The sequence below is a fragment of the Setaria italica genome, chromosome VII (assembly GCF_000263155.2).
Source record: "Setaria italica strain Yugu1 chromosome VII, Setaria_italica_v2.0, whole genome shotgun sequence".
In the NCBI taxonomy this organism is placed as follows: domain Eukaryota; kingdom Viridiplantae; phylum Streptophyta; class Magnoliopsida; order Poales; family Poaceae; genus Setaria; species Setaria italica.
Window position 1 is genome coordinate 16,999,590 of NC_028456.1, and position 1,932 is coordinate 17,001,521.

Consider the following 1,932-nt stretch of genomic DNA (forward strand, 5'->3'; position numbering starts at 1 on the left):
GAAGGAGGTGAAAAGGGATTAGTCGTTGCTACTGTCATTTTGGTTGTTGCCCATGTGTGGGCGTGTATGAACAATTATGTGGGTTTTCTTTCCTGTTTTGTGAACTTGTTGTGGCGAACCCCTTCAGTCATTTTCTATTTATCTATCGTGCTCCGATTTTCACCTTTTCCGAGTTAATAAAATCTTTTTGTCGTGGCCCTTGAAAATCGAGGTCATCCCATCACGGTTGATGGTTTTTGGGCACCTAGCCATTTTATTTTATTTACCTCGAGTGTGAGTCAGGGCTTAACGATAAGTTTCGTACGATCTGAAGGAGTAAAACCAATCTTTTTCGAAGGGTTAAATTGTCACAAATCTGGTAGCCCCCGAGTGACATGTGGTTACCGACAGGTAGGTTGGCACGGGTCACTCAGTCGGGAGTACGGGCATTTTTACATCGGGTGACTCGTTTCATCGGGCACATCTTAAGGGTAAAAACGACATAGCTGCTCAATGTTCCAGGTGTTGGTGATGATGTTGCCTGCGTCATCTTTGAGGCGATACACACCCGGCCGCAACACTTCGATGACGATGAATGGCCCTTCCCATGGTGGCGATAGTTTGTGCTTGTCCTTGGAGGATTGCACCCTTTGGAGGACAAGGTCGCTGACGTTGAAAGAGCGTGTTTTGATGCGTCTGCTATTGTACTGTCGAAGGTTTTGTTGGTGAAGGACAGGGACGGGCGACCAGAGGAGGGGTGAATGAGAGCCTTTAAAATTCTCTTCAAGAGCAAGGTCTATATCAAGATCTCTTCTAATCGCTAAGATGGCACAAGTGAACTCGTGATAAGCTCACCCTAGAAACAATTAGAAATGTTTAAAACATAGCGGAAGCAAAAGATGATTAAGCTTGGAAGAAACTACACTTAAAAAGCTTGCTTGCAAAATCACTAATCAACCATGCAAGAAAAAGCTAGGCTTACTAGCGAGAGCAGCCAAGAGCTATTGTCGGCACAAGCAAAAGCTACTGTACTAGTGCTAGCAGACGACACAAGAACAGGAGCTAGTGCAAACTGGAAATGCCTCTTGCTGCACCTGTAAATCTCAAGCAACAAAACAAGCTGCAACCTCACCTACGTTCAGTTTAAGATGTGAGTTCTTTATTCCCAGACTCATAGAGGTCAAGTTTGTATTAGGGGTTACAAGCGGTGTGTGCATATGTGAGTGTGTTCTACTGAGGTCCTTTCTCTCGTCCCCCATGTCCTTATATACACGGCTCACAGGAAAGGGTTACACTGTAGATCGTTGGGGGAAAGCCCGTTCAGTCGGGCGCTCTCCTCCTGGTTGGTAACCATGGGCCTGTTTGGCAGTCGGGACCCTTTTAGCTAGATATCCGCCGGGATCTCCGTCCGGTCCCGCTCTTCCGGCCGCCTTGGTCACCAAACCGGACCCCTACACATATATGGGGACGGCGCCTATTCCCGGTTACTTCACTTGACACCGTCATGATGGAGAATTGGGCGTGCTTGACCGGGTGGAATCTGGCACGGCGCCACAGCGCCGTTCCCGACTAGGTGCTTTTGCATGTCCTGGGGCAGTTGTCTTACCCTCTGGGGCACGAACAACGACATGCTCGACTGGTCAGCCCGTGTTTTCCTCGCCTCGGCCCACGCGAGCTTGGCTGCGGCTGTCACATCGGGCAAGCCTAGCTACATGATAGGCCTGGCCCATCATTACGCCTAACCCTCACGTGACGTCTTGAGCCGGTCCAATGACCTGTCTTCCTCGATTCCTAGGCCGCGACTTTGGATGCCATCAGTCAGTCGGGCGGCCACGGCGGCAGCCCCTCGCCGGGCTCAGTAAGCCTCGCTTCTTTCTCCTTCTTAATTTCAATTTTCCAATGGCTTGGGATATAATCTGGATATAGGTCAAGTAGTAGTATGTAATTAGAGTT